Genomic DNA, 24435 nt, shown 5'->3' on the forward strand with positions numbered 1-24435 from the left:
GCCAACAAAACAGCAATGGAAAAGAATAACATACTGTTGGTAAAGCAGTTGCATCAAATTGATTTTCTGCAATATAGCAAGATAATCCATACTGACAGCTCTGGATAGTACCAGCACATTTCTTGCTGGACTTGGTAATGCAAAGAACACAGTAAACAGCTTCAAATTTTTTTTTTAAATAAATAATTGACTATTAAAACCCTATCAGTCTTAAATAAGGACTTCAGTAAGCACCACTGGCATAATGGATAAGGCACTGTTCTCCTAAGCCAGTGGTTGTGGGTTTAAGTCCCGTCTGAGTTGGAAGTCATTACAGCAAGTGTCTCATCACTAGAGTTGATATTTTATCCTTGCTTCAACTGTAAAACAGTCTTGCAGTGTTTAGCTTGTAAAAAATGACCACAGAAGCTAAAATATGACATTTATTATGATAACATTGTTGTTGTTGTTTTTTAAACCTTTTCTATCACCGTGGACAGCTTATTCAAGTGCCATCTGGCATGCATGTTCTTTTGTTGCTCATCATTCATCACCAAAAATGATTTTCTTTTTCAATTCTTATGACTGTACTGATTGTATTGAATAAAATCCACATCTAGCATAACCAATTAATGCTGCAAAGTGCTCCAGTGGCGCAATTGGTCAGCGCGCGAAACTTATAAGACAGTATCTGTTGAGCAATGCCGAGGTTGTGAGTTCAAGCCTCACCTGGAGTATCTTTGTATACTGTTTTTTTTCCTTTTCTTATGTCATAAGTCATTGATTATAAACTGCTACCTTAATATTTAATATGATATTACAAAGGATGGAAGAAAGAAAGAAAAAACACAAACATGATTGTGCATTTAAGTTGTCAGCACACATCTGCTTTGGTTCAAATGCACTGCATATCTTCCTTCAGTCAGCCAACAAAACAGCAATGGAAAAGATTAACATACTGTTGGTAAAGCAGTTGCATCAAATTGATTTTCTGCAATATAGCATAATAATCCATACTGACAGCTCTGGATAGTACCAGCACATTTCTTGCTGGACTTGGTAATGCAAAGAACACAGTAAACAGCTTCACTTTTTTTCAAAAATAAATAATTGACTATTAAAAACCTATCAGTCTTAAATAAGGACATCAGTAAGAAACACTGGCATAATGGATAAGGCACTGTTCTCCTAAGCCAGTGGTTGTAAGTTTAAGTCCCTTCTGAGTTGGAAGTCATTACAGCAAGTGTCTCATCACTAGAGTTGATATTTTATCCTTGCTTCAACTGTAAAACAGTCTTGCAGTGTTTAGCTTGTAAAAAATGACCACAGAAGCTAAAATATGACATTAATTATGATAACATTGTTGTTGTTGTTTTTTAAACCTTTTCTACCACCGTGGACAGCTTATTCAAGTGCCATCTGGCATGCATGTTTCTTTGTTGCTCATCATTCATCACCAAAAATGATTTTCTTTTTCAATTCTTATGACTGTACTGATTGTATTAAATAAAATCCACATCTACCATAACCAATTAATGCTGCAAAGTGCTCCAGTGACTCAATTGGTCAGCGTGCGGTAGTTATAAGACAGTATCTGTTGAGCAATGCCGCGGTTGTGAGTTCAAGCCTCACCTGGAGCATCTTTGTATACTGTTTTTTTTTCCTTTTCTTATGTCATTAGTCATTGATTATAAACTGCTACCTTAATATTTAATATGATATTACAAAGGATGGAAGAAAGAAAGAAAAAACACAAACATGATTGTGCATTTAAGTTGTCAGCACACATCTGCTTTGGTTCAAATGCACTGCATATCTTCCTTCAGTCAGCCAACAAAACAGCAATGGAAAAGATTAACATACTGTTGGTAAAGCAGTTGCATCAAATTGATTTTCTGCAATATAGCATGATAATCCATACTGACAGCTCTGGATAGTACCAGCACATTTCTTGCTGGACTTGGTAATGCAAAGAACACAGTAAACAGCTTCACTTTTTCCTCAAAAATAAATAATTGACTATTAAAAACCTAACAGTCTTAAATAAGAACATCAGTAAGCACCACTGGCATAATGGATAAGTCACTGCCCTCCTAAGACAGGGGTCCAAGTTCCATATGGGGTGGAAGTCATTACAGCAAGTGTCTCATCACTAGAATTGATATTTTATCCTTGCTTCGACTGTAAAACAGTCTTGCAGTGTTTAGCTTGCAAAAAATTACCACAGAAGCTAAAATATGACATTTATTATGATAACATTGTTGTTGTTTTTTTTAAACATTTTCTATCACCGTGGACATCTTATTTAAGTACCATCTGGCATGCATGTTCCTTTGTTGCTCATCATTCATCACCAAAAATGATTTTCTTTTTCAATTCTTATGACTGTACTGATTGCATTGAATAAAATCCACATCTAGCATAACCAATCAATGTTACAAAGCGCTCCAGTGGCGCAATTGGTCAGCGCGCGGTACTTATAAGACAGAATCTGTTGAGCAATGCCGAGGTTGTAAGTTCAAGCCTCACCTGGAGAATCTTTGTATTCTGTTTTTTTTCCTTTTCTTATGTCATTAGTCATTGATTATAAACTGGTAGCCTTAATATTTAATATGATATTACAAAGGATGGAAGAAAGAAAGAAAACACACAAACATGACTGTGCATTTAAGTTGTCAGCACACATCTGCTTTGGTTCAAATGCACTGCATATCTTCCTTCAGTCAGCCAACAAAACAGCAATGGAAAAGAATAACATACTGTTGGTAAAGCAGTTGCATCAAATTGATTTTCTGCAATATAGCAAGATAATCCATACTGACAGCTCTGGATAGTACCAGCACATTTCTTGCTGGACTTGGTAATGCAAAGAACACAGTAAACAGCTTCAAAAAATTTTTTAAATAAATAATTGACTATTAAAACCCTATCAGTCTTAAATAAGAACTTCAGTAAGCACCACTGGCATAATGGATAAGGCACTGTTCTCCTAAACCAGTGGTTGTGGGTTTAAGTCCCGTCTGAGTTGGAAGTCATTACAGCAAGTGTCTCATCACTAGAGTTGATATTTTATCCTTGCTTCAACTGTAAAACAGTCTTGCAGTGTTTAGCTTGTAAAAAATTACCACAGAAGCTAAAATATGACATTAATTATGATAACATTGTTGTTGTTGTTGTTGTTTTTTAAACCTTTTCTATCACAGTGGACAGCTTATTCAAGTGCCATCTGGCATGCATGTTCCTTTGTTGCTCATCATTCATCACCAAAAATGATTTTTTTTTCCAATTCTTATGACTGTACTGATTGTATTAAATAAAATCCACATCTAGCATTACCAGTCAATGCTGCAAAGTACTCCAGTGGCGCAATTGGTCAGCTCGTGGTACTTATAAGACAGTATCTGTTGAGCAATGCCGAGGTTGTGAGTTCAAGCCTCACCTGGAGCATCTTTGTATACTGTTTTTTTCCTTTTCTTATGTCATTAGTCATTGATTATAAACTGCTACCTTAATATTTAATATGATATTACAAAGGATGGAAGAAAGAAAGAAAGAAAAAACACAAACATGATAGTGCATTTAAGTTGTCAGCACACATCTGCTTTGGTTCAAATGCACTGCATATCTTCCTTCAGTCAGCCAACAAAACAGCAATGGAAAAGATTAACATACTGTTGGTAAAGCAGTTGCATCAAATTGATTTTCTGCAATATAGCATGATAATCCATACTGACAGCTCTGGATAATACCAGCACATTTCTTGCTGGACTTGGTAATGCAAAGAACACAGTAAACAGCTTCATATTTTTTCAAAAAATAAATAATTGACTATTAAAAACCTATCAGTCTTAAATAAGGACATCAGTAAGCACCACTGGAATAATGAATAAGGCACTGTTCTCCTAAGCCAGTGGTTGTGGGTTTAAGTCCCATCTGAGTTGGAAGTCATTACAGCAAGTGTCTCATCACTAGAGTTGATATTTTATCCTTGCTTCAACTGTAAAACAGTCTTGCAGTGTTTAGCTTGTAAAAAGTGACCACAGAAGCTAAAATATGACATTAATTATGATAACATTGTTGTTGATGTTTTTTAAACCTTTTCTATCACTGTGGACAGCTTATTCAAGTGCCATCTGGCATGCATGTTCCTTTGTTGCTCATCATTCATCACCAAAAATGATTTTCTTTTTCAATTCTTATGACTGTACTGATTGTATTGAATAAAATCCACATCTAGCATAACCAATTAATGCTACAAAGAGCTCCAGTGGCACAATTGGTCAGCGCGCGGTACTTATAAGACAGTATCTGTTGAGCAATGCCGAGGTTGTGAGTTCAAGCCTCACCTGGAGCATCTTTGTATACTGTTTTTTTTCCTTTTCTTATGTCATAAGTCATTGATTATAAACTGCTACCTTAATATTTAATATGATATTACAAAGGATGGAAGAAAGAAAGAAAAAACACAGTGCATTTAAGTTGTCAGCACACATCTGCTTTGGTTCAAATGCACTGCATATCTTCCTTCAGTCAGCCAACAAAACAGCACTGGAAAAGATTAACATACTGTTGGTAAAGCAGTTGCATCAAATTGATTTTCTGCAATATAGCATGATAATCCATACTGACAGCTCTGGATAGTACCAGCACATTTCTTGCTGGACTTGGTAATGCAAAGAACACAGTAAACAGCTTCATATTTTTTCAAAAAATAAATAATTGACTATTAAAAACCTATCAGTCTTAAATAAGGACATCAGTAAGCATCACTGGCATAATGGATAAGGCACTGTTCTCCTAAGCCAGTGGTTGTGGGTTTAAGTCCCGTCTGAGTTGGAAGTCATTATAGCAAGTGTCTCATCAGTAGAGTTGATATTTTATCCTTGCTTCAACTGTAAAACAGTCTTGCAGTGTTTAGCTTGTAAAAAGTGACCACAGAAGCTAAAATATGACATTAATTATGATAACATTGTTGTTGTTGTTTTTTAAACCTTTTCTATCACTGTGGACAGCTTATTCAAGTGCCATCTGGCATGCATGTTCCTTTGTTGCTCATCATTCATCACCAAAAATGATTTTCTTTTTCAATTCTTATGACTGTACTGATTGTATTGAATAAAATCCACATCTAGCATTACCACTTAATGCTGCAAAGTGCTCCAGTGGCGCAATTGGTCAGCGCGCGGTACTTATAAGACAGTATCTGTTGAGCAATGCCGAGGTTGTGAGTTCAAGCCTCACCTGGAGCATCTTTGTATACTGTTTTTTTTCCTTTTCTTATGTCATTAGTCATTGATTATAAACTGCTACCTTAATATTTAATATGATATTACAAAGGATGGAAGAAAGAAAGAAAAAACGCAAACATGATTGTGCATTTAAGTTGTCAGCACACATCTGCTTTGGTTCAAATGCACTGCATATCTTCCTTCAGTCAGCAAACAAAACAGCAATGGAAAAGATTAACATGCTGTTGGTAAAGCAGTAGCATCAAATTGATTTTCTGCAATATAGCATGATAATCCATACTGACAGCTCTGGATAGTACCAGCACATTTCTTGCTGGACTTGGTAATGCAAAGAACACAGTAAACAGCTTAAATTTTTTTCAAAAATAAATAATTGACTATTAAAAACCTAACAGTCTTAAATAAGGACATCAGTAAGCACCACTGGCATAATGGATAAGGCACTGTTCTCCTAAGCCAGTGGTTGTGGGTTTAAGTCCCGTCTGAGTTGGAAGTCATTACAGCAAGTGTCTCATCAGTAGAGTTGATATTTTATCCTTGCTTCAACTGTAAAACAGTCTTGCAGTGTTTAGCTTGTAAAAAGTGACCACAGAAGCTAAAATATGACATTAATTATGATAACATTGTTGTTGTTGTTGTTGTTGTTTTTTAAACCTTTTCTATCACCGTGGACAGCTTATTCAAGTGCCATCTGGCATGCATGTTCCTTTGTTGCTCATCATTCATCACCAAAAATGATTTTCTTTTTCAATTCTTATGACTGTACTGATTGTATTGAATAAAATCCACATCTAGCATAACCAATTAATGCTGCAAAGAGCTCCAGTGGCGCAATTGGTCAGCGCACGGTACTTATAAGACAGTATCTGTTGAGCAATGCCGAGGTTGTGAGTTCAAGCCTCACCTGGAGGTTTTACTGGTTTTTTTCCTTTTCTTATGTCATTAGTCATTGATTATAAACTGCTACCTTAATATTTAATATGATATTACAAAGGATGGAAGAAAGAAAGAAAACACACAAGCATGATTGAGCATTTAAGTTGTCAGCACACATCTGCTTTGGTTCAAATGCACTGCATATCTTCCTTCAGTCAGCCAACAAAACAGCAATGGAAAAGATTAACATACTGTTGGTAAAGCAGTTGCATCAAATTGATTTTCTGCAATATAGCATGATAATCCATACTGACAGCTCTGGATAGTACCAGCACATTTCTTGCTGGACTTGGTAATGCAAAGAACACAGTAAACAGCTTCACTTTTTTTCAAAAATAAATAATTGACTATTAAAAACCTATCAGTCTTAAATAAGGACATCAGTAAGCACCACTGGCATAATGGATAAGGCACTGTTCTCCTAAGCCAGTGTTTGTGGGTTTAAGTCCCGTCTGAGTTGGAAGTCATTACAGCAAGTGTCTCATCACTAGAGTTGATATTTTATCTTTGCTTCAACTGTAAAACAGTCTTGCAGTGTTTAGCTTGTAAAAAATGACCACATAAGCTAAAATATGACATTTATTATGATAACATTGTTGTTGTTGTTTTTTAAACCTTTTCTATCACCGTGGACAGCTTATTCAAGTGCCATCTGGCATGCATGTTCCTTTGTTGCTCATCATTCATCACTGAAAATGATTTTCTTTTTCAATTCTTATGAATGTACTGATTGTATTGAATAAAATCCACATCTAGCATAACCAATTAATGCTGCAAAATGCTCCAGTGGCGCAATTGGTCAGCGCGCAAAACTTATAAGACAGTATCTGTTGAGCAATGCCAAGGTTGTGAGTTCAAGCCTCACTTGGAGCATCTTTGTGTACCGTTTTTTTTTTCCTTTACTTATGTCATTAGTCATTGATTATAAACTGCTACCTTAATATTTAATATGATATTACAAAGGATGGAAGAAAGAAAGAAAAAACACAAACATGATTGTGCATTTAAGTTGTCAGCACACATCTGCTTTGGTTCAAATGCACTGCATATCTTCCTTCAGTCAGCCAACAAAACAGCAATGGAAAAGATTAACATACTGTTGGTAAAGCAGTTGCATCAAATTGATTTTCTGCAATATAGCATGATAATCCATACTGACAGCTCTGGATAGTACCAGCACATTTCTTGCTGGACTTGGTAATGCAAAGAACACAGTAAACAGCTTCACTTTTTCCTCAAAAATAAATAATTGACTATTAAAAACCTAACAGTCTTAAATAAGACTGGCATAATGGATAAGTCACTGCCCTCCTAAGACAGGGGTCCAAGTTCCATATGGGGTGGAAGTCATTACAGCAAGTGTCTCATCACTAGAATTGATATTTTATCCTTGCTTCGACTGTAAAACAGTCTTGCAGTGTTTATCTTGCAAAAAATGACCACAGAAGCTAAAATATGACATTTATTATGATAACATTGTTGTTGTTTTTTTTAAACATTTTCTATCACCGTGGACATCTTATTTAAGTACCATCTGGCATGCATGTTCCTTTGTTGCTCATCATTCATCACCAAAAATGATTTTCTTTTTCAATTCTTATGACTGTACTGATTGCATTGAATAAAATCCACATCTAGCATAACCAACCAATGTTGCAAAGCGCTCCAGTGGCGCAATTGGTCAGCGCGCGGTACTTATAAGACAGTATCTGTTGAACAATGCCAAGGTTGTGAGTTCAAGCCTCACCTGGAGAATCTTTGTATACTGTTTTTTTTCCTTTTCTTATGTCATTAGTCATTGATTATAAACTGGTAGCCTTAATATTTAACATGATATTACAAAGGATGGAAGAAAGAAAGAAAACACACAAACATGATTGTGCATTTAAGTTGTCAGCACACATCTGCTTTGGTTCAAATGCACTGCATATCTTCCTTCAGTCAGCCAACAAAACAGCAATGGAAAAGAATAACATACTGTTGGTAAAGCAGTTGCATCAAATTGATTTTCTGCAATATAGCAAGATAATCCATACTGACAGCTCTGGATAGTACCAGCACATTTCTTGCTGGACTTGGTAATGCAAAGAACACAGTAAACAGCTTCACTTTTTAAAATAAATAAATAATTGACTATTAAAAACCTAACAGTCTTAAATAAGGACATCAGTAAGCACCACTGGAATAATGGATAAGGCACTGCTCTCCTAAGCCAGTGGTTGTGGGTTTAAGTCCCTTCTGAGTTGGAAGTCATTACAGCAAGTGTCTCATCACTAGAGTTGATATTTTATCCTTGCTTCAACTGTAAAACAGTATTGCAGTGTTTAGCTTGTAAAAAGTGACCACAGAAGCTAAAATATGACATTAATTATGATAAAATTGTTGTTGTTGTTTTTTAAACCTTTTCTATCACAGTGGACAGCTTATTCAAGTGCCATCTGGCATGCATGTTCCTTTGTTGCTCATCATTCATCACCAAAAATGATTTTCTTTTTCAATTCTTATGACTGTACTGATTGCATTGAATAAAATCCACATCTAGCATAACCAACCAATGTTGCAAAGCGCTCCAGTGGCGCAATTGGTCAGCGCGCGGTACTTATAAGACAGTATCTGTTGAACAATGCCAAGGTTGTGAGTTCAAGCCTCACCTGGAGAATCTTTGTATACTGTTTTTTTTCCTTTTCTTATGTCATTAGTCATTGATTATAAACTGGTAGCCTTAATATTTAATATGATATTACAAAGGATGGAAGAAAGAAAGAAAACACACAAACATGATTGTGCATTGAAGTTGTCAGCACACATCTGCTTTGGTTCAAATGCACTGCATATCTTCCTTCAGTCAGCCAACAAAACAGCAATGGAAAAGAATAACATACTGTTGGTAAAGCAGTTGCATCAAATTCATTTTCTGCAATATAGCAAGATAATCCATACTGACAGCTCTGGATAGTACCAGCACATTTCTTGCTGGACTTGGTAATGCAAAGAACACAGTAAACAGCTTCACTTTTTTAAAAAAATAAATAATTGACTATTAAAAACCTAACAGTCTTAAATAAGGACATCAGTAAGCACCACTGGAATAATGGATAAGGCACTGTTCTCCTAAGCCAGTGGTTGTGGGTTTAAGTCCCATCTGAGTTGGAAGTCATTACAGCAAGTGTCTCATCACTAGAGTTGATATTTTATCCTTGCTTCAACTGTAAAACAGTATTGCAGTGTTTAGCTTGTAAAAAGTGACCACAGAAGCTAAAATATGACATTAATTATGATAAAATTGTTGTTGTTGTTTTTTAAACCTTTTCTATCACAGTGGACAGCTTATTCAAGTGCCATCTGGCATGCATGTTCCTTTGTTGCTCATCATTCATCACCAAAACTGATTTTTTTTTTCAATTCTTATGACTGTACTGATTGTATTAAATAAAATCCACATCTAGCATAACCAGACAATGCTGCAAAGTGCTCCAGTGGCGCAATTGGTCAGCGCGTGGTACTTATAAGACAGTATCTGTTGAGCAATGCTGAGGTTGTGAGTTCGAGCCTCACCTGGAGCTTCTTTGTATACTGTTTTTTTCCTTTTCTTATGTCATTAGTCATTGATTATAAACTGCTACCTTAATATTTAATATGATATTACAAAGGATGGAAGAAAGAAAGAAAAAACACAAACATGATAGTGCATTTAAGTTGTCAGCACACATCTGCTTTGGTTTAAATGCACTGCATATCTTCCTTCAGTCAGCCAACAAAACAGCAATGGAAAAGATTAACATACTGTTGGTAAAGCAGTTGCATCAAATTGATTTTCTGCAATATAGCATGATAATCCATACTGACAGCTCTGGATAATACCAGCACATTTCTTGCTGGACTTGGTAATGCAAAGAACACAGTAAACAGCTTCATATTTTTTCAAAAAATAAATAATTGACTATTAAAAACCTATCAGTCTTAAATAAGGACATCAGTAAGCACCACTGGCATAATGGATAAGGCACTGTTCTCCTAAGCCAGTGGTTGTGGGTTTAAGTCCCGTCTGAGTTGGAAGTCATTATAGCAAGTGTCTCATCAGTAGAGTTGATATTTTATCCTTGCTTCAACTGTAAAACAGTCTTGCAGTGTTTAGCTTGTAAAAAGTGACCACAGAAGCTAAAATATGACATTAATTATGATAACATTGTTGTTGTTGTTTTTTAAACCTTTTCTATCACTGTGGACAGCTTATTCAAGTGCCATCTGGCATGCATGTTCCTTTGTTGCTCATCATTCATCACCAAAAATGATTTTCTTTTTCAATTCTTATGACTGTACTGATTGTATTGAATAAAATCCACATCTAGCATTACCACTTAATGCTGCAAAGTGCTCCAGTGGCGCAATTGGTCAGCGCGCGGTACTTATAAGACAGTATCTGTTGAGCAATGCCGAGGTTGTGAGTTCAAGCCTCACCTGGAGCATCTTTGTATACTGTTTTTTTTCCTTTTCTTATGTCATTAGTCATTGATTATAAACTGCTACCTTAATATTTAATATGATATTACAAAGGATGGAAGAAAGAAAGAAAAAACGCAAACATGATTGTGCATTTAAGTTGTCAGCACACATCTGCTTTGGTTCAAATGCACTGCATATCTTCCTTCAGTCAGCAAACAAAACAGCAATGGAAAAGATTAACATGCTGTTGGTAAAGCAGTAGCATCAAATTGATTTTCTGCAATATAGCATGATAATCCATACTGACAGCTCTGGATAGTACCAGCACATTTCTTGCTGGACTTGGTAATGCAAAGAACACAGTAAACAGCTTAAATTTTTTTCAAAAATAAATAATTGACTATTAAAAACCTAACAGTCTTAAATAAGGACATCAGTAAGCACCACTGGCATAATGGATAAGGCACTGTTCTCCTAAGCCAGTGGTTGTGGGTTTAAGTCCCGTCTGAGTTGGAAGTCATTACAGCAAGTGTCTCATCAGTAGAGTTGATATTTTATCCTTGCTTCAACTGTAAAACAGTCTTGCAGTGTTTAGCTTGTAAAAAGTGACCACAGAAGCTAAAATATGACATTAATTATGATAACATTGTTGTTGTTGTTGTTGTTGTTTTTTAAACCTTTTCTATCACCGTGGACAGCTTATTCAAGTGCCATCTGGCATGCATGTTCCTTTGTTGCTCATCATTCATCACCAAAAATGATTTTCTTTTTCAATTCTTATGACTGTACTGATTGTATTGAATAAAATCCACATCTAGCATAACCAATTAATGCTGCAAAGAGCTCCAGTGGCGCAATTGGTCAGCGCACGGTACTTATAAGACAGTATCTGTTGAGCAATGCCGAGGTTGTGAGTTCAAGTCTCACCTGGAGGTTTTACTGGTTTTTTTCCTTTTCTTATGTCATTAGTCATTGATTATAAACTGCTACCTTAATATTTAATATGATATTACAAAGGATGGAAGAAAGAAAGAAAACACACAAGCATGATTGAGCATTTAAGTTGTCAGCACACATCTGCTTTGGTTCAAATGCACTGCATATCTTCCTTCAGTCAGCCAACAAAACAGCAATGGAAAAGATTAACATACTGTTGGTAAAGCAGTTGCATCAAATTGATTTTCTGCAATATAGCATGATAATCCATACTGACAGCTCTGGATAGTACCAGCACATTTCTTGCTGGACTTGGTAATGCAAAGAACACAGTAAACAGCTTCACTTTTTTTCAAAAATAAATAATTGACTATTAAAAACCTATCAGTCTTAAATAAGGACATCAGTAAGCACCACTGGCATAATGGATAAGGCACTGTTCTCCTAAGCCAGTGTTTGTGGGTTTAAGTCCCGTCTGAGTTGGAAGTCATTACAGCAAGTGTCTCATCACTAGAGTTGATATTTTATCTTTGCTTCAACTGTAAAACAGTCTTGCAGTGTTTAGCTTGTAAAAAATGACCACATAAGCTAAAATATGACATTTATTATGATAACATTGTTGTTGTTGTTTTTTAAACCTTTTCTATCACCGTGGACAGCTTATTCAAGTGCCATCTGGCATGCATGTTCCTTTGTTGCTCATCATTCATCACTGAAAATGATTTTCTTTTTCAATTCTTATGAATGTACTGATTGTATTGAATAAAATCCACATCTAGCATAACCAATTAATGCTGCAAAATGCTCCAGTGGCGCAATTGGTCAGCGCGCAAAACTTATAAGACAGTATCTGTTGAGCAATGCCAAGGTTGTGAGTTCAAGCCTCACTTGGAGCATCTTTGTGTACTGTTTTTTTTTTCCTTTACTTATGTCATTAGTCATTGATTATAAACTGCTACCTTAATATTTAATATGATATTACAAAGGATGGAAGAAAGAAAGAAAAAACACAAACATGATTGTGCATTTAAGTTGTCAGCACACATCTGCTTTGGTTCAAATGCACTGCATATCTTCCTTCAGTCAGCCAACAAAACAGCAATGGAAAAGATTAACATACTGTTGGTAAAGCAGTTGCATCAAATTGATTTTCTGCAATATAGCATGATAATCCATACTGACAGCTCTGGATAGTACCAGCACATTTCTTGCTGGACTTGGTAATGCAAAGAACACAGTAAACAGCTTCACTTTTTCCTCAAAAATAAATAATTGACTATTAAAAACCTAACAGTCTTAAATAAGACTGGCATAATGGATAAGTCACTGCCCTCCTAAGACAGGGGTCCAAGTTCCATATGGGGTGGAAGTCATTACAGCAAGTGTCTCATCACTAGAATTGATATTTTATCCTTGCTTCGACTGTAAAACAGTCTTGCAGTGTTTATCTTGCAAAAAATGACCACAGAAGCTAAAATATGACATTTATTATGATAACATTGTTGTTGTTTTTTTTAAACATTTTCTATCACCGTGGACATCTTATTTAAGTACCATCTGGCATGCATGTTCCTTTGTTGCTCATCATTCATCACCAAAAATGATTTTCTTTTTCAATTCTTATGACTGTACTGATTGCATTGAATAAAATCCACATCTAGCATAACCAACCAATGTTGCAAAGCGCTCCAGTGGCGCAATTGGTCAGCGCGCGGTACTTATAAGACAGTATCTGTTGAACAATGCCAAGGTTGTGAGTTCAAGCCTCACCTGGAGAATCTTTGTATACTGTTTTTTTTCCTTTTCTTATGTCATTAGTCATTGATTATAAACTGGTAGCCTTAATATTTAACATGATATTACAAAGGATGGAAGAAAGAAAGAAAACACACAAACATGATTGTGCATTTAAGTTGTCAGCACACATCTGCTTTGGTTCAAATGCACTGCATATCTTCCTTCAGTCAGCCAACAAAACAGCAATGGAAAAGAATAACATACTGTTGGTAAAGCAGTTGCATCAAATTGATTTTCTGCAATATAGCAAGATAATCCATACTGACAGCTCTGGATAGTACCAGCACATTTCTTGCTGGACTTGGTAATGCAAAGAACACAGTAAACAGCTTCACTTTTTAAAATAAATAAATAATTGACTATTAAAAACCTAACAGTCTTAAATAAGGACATCAGTAAGCACCACTGGAATAATGGATAAGGCACTGCTCTCCTAAGCCAGTGGTTGTGGGTTTAAGTCCCTTCTGAGTTGGAAGTCATTACAGCAAGTGTCTCATCACTAGAGTTGATATTTTATCCTTGCTTCAACTGTAAAACAGTATTGCAGTGTTTAGCTTGTAAAAAGTGACCACAGAAGCTAAAATATGACATTAATTATGATAAAATTGTTGTTGTTGTTTTTTAAACCTTTTCTATCACAGTGGACAGCTTATTCAAGTGCCATCTGGCATGCATGTTCCTTTGTTGCTCATCATTCATCACCAAAAATGATTTTCTTTTTCAATTCTTATGACTGTACTGATTGCATTGAATAAAATCCACATCTAGCATAACCAACCAATGTTGCAAAGCGCTCCAGTGGCGCAATTGGTCAGCGCGCGGTACTTATAAGACAGTATCTGTTGAACAATGCCAAGGTTGTGAGTTCAAGCCTCACCTGGAGAATCTTTGTATACTGTTTTTTTTCCTTTTCTTATGTCATTAGTCATTGATTATAAACTGGTAGCCTTAATATTTAATATGATATTACAAAGGATGGAAGAAAGAAAGAAAACACACAAACATGATTGTGCATTGAAGTTGTCAGCACACATCTGCTTTGGTTCAAATGCACTGCATATCTTCCTTCAGTCAGCCAACAAAACAGCAATGGAAAAGAATAACATACTGTTGGTAAAGCAGTTGCATCAAATTGATTTTCTGCAATATAGCAAGATAATCCATACTGACAGCTCTGGATAGTACCAGCACATTTCTTGCTGGACTTGGTAATGCAAAGAACACAGTAAACAGCTTCACTTTTTTAAAAAAATAAATAATTGACTATTAAAAACCTAACAGTCTTAAATAAGGACATCAGTAAGCACCACTGGAATAATGGATAAGGCACTGTTCTCCTAAGCCAGTGGTTGTGGGTTTAAGTCCCATCTGAGTTGGAAGTCATTACAGCAAGTGTCTCATCACTAGAGTTGATATTTTATCCTTGCTTCAACTGTAAAACAGTATTGCAGTGTTTAGCTTGTAAAAAGTGACCACAGAAGCTAAAATATGACATTAATTATGATAAAATTGTTGTTGTTGTTTTTTAAACCTTTTCTATCACAGTGGACAGCTTATTCAAGTGCCATCTGGCATGCATGTTCCTTTGTTGCTCATCATTCATCACCAAAACTGATTTTTTTTTTCAATTCTTATGACTGTACTGATTGTATTAAATAAAATCCACATCTAGCATAACCAGACAATGCTGCAAAGTGCTCCAGTGGCGCAATTGGTCAGCGCGTGGTACTTATAAGACAGTATCTGTTGAGCAATGCTGAGGTTGTGAGTTCGAGCCTCACCTGGAGCTTCTTTGTATACTGTTTTTTTCCTTTTCTTATGTCATTAGTCATTGATTATAAACTGCTACCTTAATATTTAATATGATATTACAAAGGATGGAAGAAAGAAAGAAAAAACACAAACATGATAGTGCATTTAAGTTGTCAGCACACATCTGCTTTGGTTTAAATGCACTGCATATCTTCCTTCAGTCAGCCAACAAAACAGCAATGGAAAAGATTAACATACTGTTGGTAAAGCAGTTGCATCAAATTGATTTTCTGCAATATAGCATGATAATCCATACTGACAGCTCTGGATAATACCAGCACATTTCTTGCTGGACTTGGTAATGCAAAGAACACAGTAAACAGCTTCATATTTTTTCAAAAAATAAATAATTGACTATTAAAAACCTATCAGTCTTAAATAAGGACATCAGTAAGCACCACTGGCATAATGGATAAGGCACTGTTCTCCTAAGCCAGTGGTTGTGGGTTTAAGTCCCGTCTGAGTTGGAAGTCATTATAGCAAGTGTCTCATCAGTAGAGTTGATATTTTATCCTTGCTTCAACTGTAAAACAGTCTTGCAGTGTTTAGCTTGTAAAAAGTGACCACAGAAGCTAAAATATGACATTAATTATGATAACATTGTTGTTGTTGTTTTTTAAACCTTTTCTATCACTGTGGACAGCTTATTCAAGTGCCATCTGGCATGCATGTTCCTTTGTTGCTCATCATTCATCACCAAAAATGATTTTCTTTTTCAATTCTTATGACTGTACTGATTGTATTGAATAAAATCCACATCTAGCATTACCACTTAATGCTGCAAAGTGCTCCAGTGGCGCAATTGGTCAGCGCGCGGTACTTATAAGACAGTATCTGTTGAGCAATGCCGAGGTTGTGAGTTCAAGCCTCACCTGGAGCATCTTTGTATACTGTTTTTTTTCCTTTTCTTATGTCATTAGTCATTGATTATAAACTGCTACCTTAATATTTAATATGATATTACAAAGGATGGAAGAAAGAAAGAAAAAACGCAAACATGATTGTGCATTTAAGTTGTCAGCACACATCTGCTTTGGTTCAAATGCACTGCATATCTTCCTTCAGTCAGCAAACAAAACAGCAATGGAAAAGATTAACATGCTGTTGGTAAAGCAGTAGCATCAAATTGATTTTCTGCAATATAGCATGATAATCCATACTGACAGCTCTGGATAGTACCAGCACATTTCTTGCTGGACTTGGTAATGCAAAGAACACAGTAAACAGCTTAAATTTTTTTCAAAAATAAATAATTGACTATTAAAAACCTAACAGTCTTAAATAAGGACATCAGTAAGCACCACTGGCATAATGGATAAGGCACTGTTCTCCTAAGCCAGTGGTTGTGGGTTTAAGTCCCGTCTGAGTTGGAAGTCATTACAGCAAGTGTCTCATCAGTAGAGTTGATATTTTATCCTTGCTTCAACTGTAAAACAGTCTTGCAGTGTTTAGCTTGTAAAAAGTGACCACAGAAGCTAAAATATGACATTAATTATGATAACATTGTTGTTGTTGTTGTTGTTGTTTTTTAAACCTTTTCTATCACCGTGGACAGCTTATTCAAGTGCCATCTGGCATGCATGTTCCTTTGTTGCTCATCATTCATCACCAAAAATGATTTTCTTTTTCAATTCTTATGACTGTACTGATTGTATTGAATAAAATCCACATCTAGCATAACCAATTAATGCTGCAAAGAGCTCCAGTGGCGCAATTGGTCAGCGCACGGTACTTATAAGACAGTATCTGTTGAGCAATGCCGAGGTTGTGAGTTCAAGTCTCACCTGGAGGTTTTACTGGTTTTTTTCCTTTTCTTATGTCATTAGTCATTGATTATAAACTGCTACCTTAATATTTAATATGATATTACAAAGGATGGAAGAAAGAAAGAAAACACACAAGCATGATTGAGCATTTAAGTTGTCAGCACACATCTGCTTTGGTTCAAATGCACTGCATATCTTCCTTCAGTCAGCCAACAAAACAGCAATGGAAAAGATTAACATACTGTTGGTAAAGCAGTTGCATCAAATTGATTTTCTGCAATATAGCATGATAATCCATACTGACAGCTCTGGATAGTACCAGCACATTTCTTGCTGGACTTGGTAATGCAAAGAACACAGTAAACAGCTTCACTTTTTTTCAAAAATAAATAATTGACTATTAAAAACCTATCAGTCTTAAATAAGGACATCAGTAAGCACCACTGGCATAATGGATAAGGCACTGTTCTCCTAAGCCAGTGTTTGTGGGTTTAAGTCCCGTCTGAGTTGGAAGTCATTACAGCAAGTGTCTCATCACTAGAGTTGATATTTTATCTTTGCTTCAACTGTAAAACAGTCTTGCAGTGTTTAGCTTGTAAAAAATGACCACATAAGCTAAAATATGACATTTATTATGATAACATTGTTGTTGTTGTTTTTTAAACCTTTTCTATCACCGTGGACAGCTTATTCAAGTGCCATCTGGCATGCATGTTCCTTTGTTGCTCATCATTCATCACTGAAAATGATTTTCTTTTTCAATTCTTATGAATGTACTGATTGTATTGAATAAAATCCACATCTAGCATAACCAATTAATGCTGCAAAATGCTCCAGTGGCGCAATTGGTCAGCGCGCAAAACTTATAAGACAGTATCTGTTGAGCAATGCCAAGGTTGTGAGTTCAAGCCTCACTTGGAGCATCTTTGTGTACTGTTTTTTTTTTCCTTTACTTATGTCATTAGTCATTGATTATAAACTGCTACCTTAATATTTAATATGATATTACAAAGGATGGAAGAAAGAAAGAAAAAACACAAACATGATTGTGCATTTAAGTTGTCAGCACACATCTGCTTTGGTTCAAATGCACTGCATATCTTCCTTCAGTCAGCCAACAAAACAGCAATGGAAAAGATTAACATACTGTTGGTAAAGCAGTTGCATCAAATTGATTTTCTGCAATATAGCATGATAATCCATACTGACAGCTCTGGATAGTACCAGCACATTTCTTGCTGGACTTGGTAATGCAAAGAACACAGTAAACAGCTTCACTTTTTCCTCAAAAATAAATAATTGACTATTAAAAACCTAACAGTCTTAAATAAGACTGGCATAATGGATAAGTCACTGCCCTCCTAAGACAGGGGTCCAAGTTCCATATGGGGTGGAAGTCATTACAGCAAGTGTCTCATCACTAGAATTGATATTTTATCCTTGCTTCGACTGTAAAACAGTCTTGCAGTGTTTATCTTGCAAAAAATGACCACAGAAGCTAAAATATGACATTTATTATGATAACATTGTTGTTGTTTTTTTTAAACATTTTCTATCACCGTGGACATCTTATTTAAGTACCATCTGGCATGCATGTTCCTTTGTTGCTCATCATTCATCACCAAAAATGATTTTCTTTTTCAATTCTTATGACTGTACTGATTGCATTGAATAAAATCCACATCTAGCATAACCAACCAATGTTGCAAAGCGCTCCAGTGGCGCAATTGGTCAGCGCGCGGTACTTATAAGACAGTATCTGTTGAACAATGCCAAGGTTGTGAGTTCAAGCCTCACCTGGAGAATCTTTGTATACTGTTTTTTTTCCTTTTCTTATGTCATTAGTCATTGATTATAAACTGGTAGCCTTAATATTTAACATGATATTACAAAGGATGGAAGAAAGAAAGAAAACACACAAACATGATTGTGCATTTAAGTTGTCAGCACACATCTGCTTTGGTTCAAATGCACTGCATATCTTCCTTCAGTCAGCCAACAAAACAGCAATGGAAAAGAATAACATACTGTTGGTAAAGCAGTTGCATCAAATTGATTTTCTGCAATATAGCAAGATAATCCATACTGACAGCTCTGGATAGTACCAGCACATTTCTTGCTGGACTTGGTAATGCAAAGAACACAGTAAACAGCTTCACTTTTTTAAAAAAATAAATAATTGACTATTAAAAACCTAACAGTCTTAAATAAGGACATCAGTAAGCACCACTGGAATAATGGATAAGGCACTGCTCTCCTAAGCCAGTGGTTGTGGGTTTAAGTCCCTTCTGAGTTGGAAGTCATTACAGCAAGTGTCTCATCACTAGAGTTGATATTTTATCCTTGCTTCAACTGTAAAACAGTATTGCAGTGTTTAGATTGTAAAAAGTGACCACAGAAGCTAAAATATGACATTAATTATGATAAAATTGTTGTTGTTGTTTTTTAAACCTTTTCTATCACAGTGGACAGCTTATTCAAGTGCCATCTGGCATGCATGTTCCTTTGTTGCTCATCATTCATCACCAAAAATGATTTTCTTTTTCAATTCTTATGACTGTACTGATTGCATTGAATAAAATCCACATCTAGCATAACCAACCAATGTTGCAAAGCGCTCCAGTGGCGCAATTGGTCAGCGCGCGGTACTTATAAGACAGTATCTGTTGAACAATGCCAAGGTTGTGAGTTCAAGCCTCACCTGGAGAATCTTTGTATACTGTTTTTTTTCCTTTTCTTATGTCATTAGTCATTGATTATAAACTGGTAGCCTTAATATTTAATATGATATTACAAAGGATGGAAGAAAGAAAGAAAACACACAAACATGATTGTGCATTTAAGTTGTCAGCACACATCTGCTTTGGTTCAAATGCACTGCATATCTTCCTTCAGTCAGCCAACAAAACAGCAATGGAAAAGAATAACATACTGTTGGTAAAGCAGTTGCATCAAATTGATTTTCTGCAATATAGCAAGATAATCCATACTGACAGCTCTGGATAGTACCAGCACATTTCTTGCTGGACTTGGTAATGCAAAGAACACAGTAAACAGCTTCACTTTTTTAAAAAAATAAATAATTGACTATTAAAAACCTAACAGTCTTAAATAAGGACATCAGTAAGCACCACTGGAATAATGGATAAGGCACTGTTCTCCTAAGCCAGTGGTTGTGGGTTTAAGTCCCATCTGAGTTGGAAGTCATTACAGCAAGTGTCTCATCACTAGAGTTGATATTTTATCCTTGCTTCAACTGTAAAACAGTATTGCAGTGTTTAGCTTGTAAAAAGTGACCACAGAAGCTAAAATATGACATTAATTATGATAAAATTGTTGTTGTTGTTTTTTAAACCTTTTCTATCACAGTGGACAGCTTATTCAAGTGCCATCTGGCATGCATGTTCCTTTGTTGCTCATCATTCATCACCAAAACTGATTTTTTTTTTCAATTCTTATGACTGTACTGATTGTATTAAATAAAATCCACATCTAGCATAACCAGACAATGCTGCAAAGTGCTCCAGTGGTGCAATTGGTCAGCGCGTGGTACTTATAAGACAGTATCTGTTGAGCAATGCTGAGGTTGTGAGTTCGAGCCTCACCTGGAGCTTCTTTGTATACTGTTTTTTTCCTTTTCTTATGTCATTAGTCATTGATTATAAACTGCTACCTTAATATTTAATATGATATTACAAAGGATGGAAGAAAGAAAGAAAAAACACAAACATGATAGTGCATTTAAGTTGTCAGCACACATCTGCTTTGGTTTAAATGCACTGCATATCTTCCTTCAGTCAGCCAACAAAACAGCAATGGAAAAGATTAACATACTGTTGGTAAAGCAGTTGCATCAAATTGATTTTCTGCAATATAGCATGATAATCCATACTGACAGCTCTGGATAATACCAGCACATTTCTTGCTGGACTTGGTAATGCAAAGAACACAGTAAAAAGCTTCATATTTTTAAAAAAAATAAATAATTGACTATTAAAAACCTATCAGTCTTAAATAAGGACATCAGTAAGCACCACTGGCATAATGGATAAGGCACTGTTCTCCTAAGCCAGTGGTTGTGGGTTTAAGTCCCGTCTGAGTTGGAAGTCATTACAGCAAGTGTCTCATCAGTAGAGTTGATATTTTATCCTTGCTTCAACTGTAAAACAGTCTTGCAGTGTTTAGCTTGTAAAAAGTGACCACAGAAGCTAAAATATGACATTAATTATGATAACATTGTTGTTGTTGTTGTTGTTTTTTAAACCTTTTCTATCACCGTGGACAGCTTATTCAAGTGCCATCTGGCATGCATGTTCCTTTGTTGCTCATCATTCATCACCAAAAATTATTTTCTTTTTCAATTCTTATGACTGTACTGATTGTATTGAATAAAATCCACATCTAGCATAACCAATTAATGCTGCAAAGAGCTCCAGTGGCGCAATTGGTCAGCGCGCAGTACTTATAAAACAGGATCTGTTGAGCAAAGCCGAGGTTGTGAGTTCAAGCCTCACCTGGAGCATCTTTGTGTACTGTTTTTTTTTTCCTTTACTTATGTCATTAGTCATTGATTATAAACTGCTACCTTAATATTTAATATGATATTACAAAGGATGGAAGAAAGAAAGAAAAAACACAAACATGATTGTGCATTTAAGTTGTCAGCACACATCTGCTTTGGTTCAAATGCACTGCATATCTTCCTTCAGTCAGCCAACAAAACAGCAATGGAAAAGATTAACATACTGTTGGTAAAGCAGTTGCATCAAATTGATTTTCTGCAATATAGCATGATAATCCATACTGACAGCTCTGGATAGTACCAGCACATTTCTTGCTGGACTTGGTAATGCAAAGAACACAGTAAACAGCTTCACTTTTTCCTCAAAAATAAATAATTGACTATTAAAAACCTAACAGTCTTAAATAAGAACATCAGTAAGCACCACTGGCATAATGGATAAGTCACTGCCCTCCTAAGACAGGGGTCCAAGTTCCATATGGGGTGGAAGTCATTACAGCAAGTGTCTCATCACTAGAATTGATATTTTATCCTTGCTTCGACTGTAAAACAGTCTTGCAGTGTTTAGCTTGCAAAAAATGACCACAGAAGCTAAAATATGACATTTATTATGATAACATTGTTGTTGTTTTTTTTAAACATTTTCTATCACCGTGGACATCTTATTTAAGTACCATCTGGCATGCATGTTCCTTTGTTGCTCATCATTCATCACCAAAAATGATTTTCTTTTTCAATTCTTATGACTGTACTGATTGCATTGAATAAAATCCACATCTAGCATAACAAATCAATGTTGCAAAGCGCTCCAGTGGCGCAATTGGTCAGCGCACGGTACTTATAAGACAGTATCTGTTGAGCAATGCCGAGGTTGTGAGTTCAAGCCTCACCTGGAGCATTTTTGTATACTGTTTTTTTTCCTTTTCTTATGTCATTAGTCATTGATTATAAACTGCTACCTTAATATTTAATATGATATTACAAAGGATGGAAGAAAGAAAGAAAAAACACAAACATGATTGTGCATTTAATTTGTCAGCACACATCTGCTTTGGTTCAAATGCACTGCATATCTTCCTTCAGTCAGCCAACAAAACAGCAATGGAAAAGATTAACATACTGTTGGTAAAGCAGTTGCATCAAATTGATTTTCTGCAATATAGCATGATAATCCATACTGACAGCTCTGGATAGTACCAGCACATTTCTTGCTGGACTTGGTAATGCAAAGAACACAGTAAACAGCTTCACTTTTTTTCAAAAATAAATAATTGACTATTAAAAACCTATCAGTCTTAAATAAGGACATCAGTAAGCACCACTGGCATAATGGATAAGGCACTGTTCTCCTAAGCCAGTGTTTGTGGGTTTAAGTCCCGTCTGAGTTGGAAGTCATTACAGCAAGTGTCTCATCAGTAGAGTTGATATTTTATCCTTGCTTCAACTGTAAAACAGTCTTGCACTGTTTAGCTTGTAAAAAATGACCACAGTAGCTAAAATATGACATTAATTAGGATAACATTGTTGTTGTTGTTTTTTAAACCTTTTCTATCACAGTGGACAGCTTATTCAAGTGCCATCTGGCATGCATGTTCCTTTGTTGCTCATCATTCATCACCAAAAATTATTTTCTTTTTCAATTCTTATGACTGTACTGATTGTATTGAATAAAATCCACATCTAGCATAACCAATTAAGGCTGCAAAGTGCTCCAGTGGCGAAATTGGTCAGCGCGCGGTACTTATAAGACAGTATCTGTTGAGCATTGCCGAGGTTGTGAGTTCAAGCCTCACTTGGAGCAGCTTTGTATAATGTTTTTTTTTTCCTTTTTTTATTTCATTAGTCATTGATTATAAACTGCTACCTTAATATTTAATATGATATTACAAAGGATGGAAGAAAGAAAGAAAAAACACAAACATGATTGTGCATTTAAGTTGTCAGCACACATCTGCTTTGGTTCAAATGCACTGCATATCTTCCTTCAGTCAGCCAACAAAACAGCAATGGAAAAGAATAACATACTGTTGGTAAAGCAGTTGCATCAAATTGATTTTCTGCAATATAGCAAGATAATCCATACTGACAGCTCTGGATAGTACCAGCACATTTCTTGCTGGACTTGGTAATGCAAAGAACACAGTAAACAGCTTCACTTTTTTAAAAAAAAAAATAATTGACTATTAAAAACCTAACAGTCTTAAATAAGGACATCAGTAAGCACCACTGGAATAATGGATAAGGCACTGTTCTCCTAAGCCAGTGGTTGTGGGTTTAAGTCCCATCTGAGTTGGAAGTCATTACAGCAAGTGTCTCATCACTAGAGTTGATATTTTATCCTTGCTTCAACTGTAAAACAGTATTGCAGTGTTTAGCTTGTAAAAAGTGACCACAGAAGCTAAAATATGACATTAATTATGATAAAATTGTTGTTGTTGTTTTTTAAACCTTTTCTATCACAGTGGACAGCTTATTCAAGTGCCATCTGGCATGCATGTTCCTTTGTTGCTCATCATTCATCACCAAAACTGATTTTTTTTTTCAATTCTTATGACTGTACTGATTGTATTAAATAAAATCCACATCTAGCATAACCAGACAATGCTGCAAAGTGCTCCAGTGGTGCAATTGGTCAGCGCGTGGTACTTATAAGACAGTATCTGTTGAGCAATGCTGAGGTTGTGAGTTCGAGCCTCACCTGGAGCTTCTTTGTATACTGTTTTTTTCCTTTTCTTATGTCATTAGTCATTGATTATAAACTGCTACCTTAATATTTAATATGATATTACAAAGGATGGAAGAAAGAAAGAAAAAACACAAACATGATAGTGCATTTAAGTTGTCAGCACACATCTGCTTTGGTTTAAATGCACTGCATATCTTCCTTCAGTCAGCCAACAAAACAGCAATGGAAAAGATTAACATACTGTTGGTAAAGCAGTTGCATCAAATTGATTTTCTGCAATATAGCATGATAATCCATACTGACAGCTCT

General features: G+C 35.7%; 7 non-coding genes across 7 annotated transcripts; all 7 read left to right on the plus strand.

The window, feature by feature from the left end:
- The first annotated feature begins 4240 nt into the window (after positions 1 to 4240).
- TRNAI-UAU (transfer RNA isoleucine (anticodon UAU)) lies at positions 4241 to 4333 on the plus strand. The gene is given in 2 exon segments: positions 4241 to 4278; positions 4298 to 4333. It is a non-coding gene; the product is annotated as a tRNA-Ile (tRNA).
- An 802-nt stretch (positions 4334 to 5135) lies between these two features.
- TRNAI-UAU (transfer RNA isoleucine (anticodon UAU)) lies at positions 5136 to 5228 on the plus strand. Its single transcript is given in 2 exon segments — positions 5136 to 5173; positions 5193 to 5228. It is a non-coding gene; the product is annotated as a tRNA-Ile (tRNA).
- A 4406-nt stretch (positions 5229 to 9634) lies between these two features.
- On the plus strand, positions 9635 to 9727 carry TRNAI-UAU (transfer RNA isoleucine (anticodon UAU)). The gene is given in 2 exon segments: positions 9635 to 9672; positions 9692 to 9727. It is a non-coding gene; the product is annotated as a tRNA-Ile (tRNA).
- Positions 9728 to 10537: 810 nt separating this feature from the next.
- TRNAI-UAU (transfer RNA isoleucine (anticodon UAU)) lies at positions 10538 to 10630 on the plus strand. Its single transcript is given in 2 exon segments — positions 10538 to 10575; positions 10595 to 10630. It is a non-coding gene; the product is annotated as a tRNA-Ile (tRNA).
- A 4406-nt stretch (positions 10631 to 15036) lies between these two features.
- Positions 15037 to 15129, plus strand: TRNAI-UAU (transfer RNA isoleucine (anticodon UAU)). The gene is given in 2 exon segments: positions 15037 to 15074; positions 15094 to 15129. It is a non-coding gene; the product is annotated as a tRNA-Ile (tRNA).
- Positions 15130 to 15939: 810 nt separating this feature from the next.
- On the plus strand, positions 15940 to 16032 carry TRNAI-UAU (transfer RNA isoleucine (anticodon UAU)). Its single transcript is given in 2 exon segments — positions 15940 to 15977; positions 15997 to 16032. It is a non-coding gene; the product is annotated as a tRNA-Ile (tRNA).
- A 6213-nt stretch (positions 16033 to 22245) lies between these two features.
- Positions 22246 to 22338, plus strand: TRNAI-UAU (transfer RNA isoleucine (anticodon UAU)). The gene is given in 2 exon segments: positions 22246 to 22283; positions 22303 to 22338. It is a non-coding gene; the product is annotated as a tRNA-Ile (tRNA).
- Positions 22339 to 24435: the final 2097 nt, after the last annotated feature.

The sequence above is a fragment of the Pseudophryne corroboree genome, unplaced genomic scaffold, assembly GCF_028390025.1.
Source record: "Pseudophryne corroboree isolate aPseCor3 unplaced genomic scaffold, aPseCor3.hap2 scaffold_2070, whole genome shotgun sequence".
NCBI lineage: Eukaryota > Metazoa > Chordata > Amphibia > Anura > Myobatrachidae > Pseudophryne > Pseudophryne corroboree.